The sequence below is a fragment of the Ursus maritimus genome, unplaced genomic scaffold, assembly GCF_017311325.1.
Source record: "Ursus maritimus isolate PB19 unplaced genomic scaffold, ASM1731132v1 scaffold_16, whole genome shotgun sequence".
Classification (NCBI taxonomy): Eukaryota; Metazoa; Chordata; class Mammalia; order Carnivora; family Ursidae; genus Ursus; species Ursus maritimus.
In genome coordinates this window covers 3,161,137-3,161,392 of record NW_024424008.1, presented here as the reverse complement: position 1 = coordinate 3,161,392, position 256 = coordinate 3,161,137, and positions in this window count along the sequence as shown.

The following is a 256-nucleotide window of genomic DNA, read 5'->3' as shown; positions in this document are numbered from 1 at the left end:
TGGCTGAGGTCACTGGAGGACAGAGATCAAGGAATTCTGAGAAGGCAGAGTAGTTGAATATTTCATTTTATGTGAAAATTAGAATACCTAAGATCTATAACAAGAGTAGGAGTTGGGAAAAGTGACAGTGATTCAGGGGTGAAAGTCTTCAAGGAAAAGGGAGAAGTGACTTAGGAATCTTGAAGAAAGGGAAGGAAAGGAAAGGAAAGGAAAGGAAAGGAAAGGAAAGGAAAGGAAAGGAAAGGAAAGGAAAGGA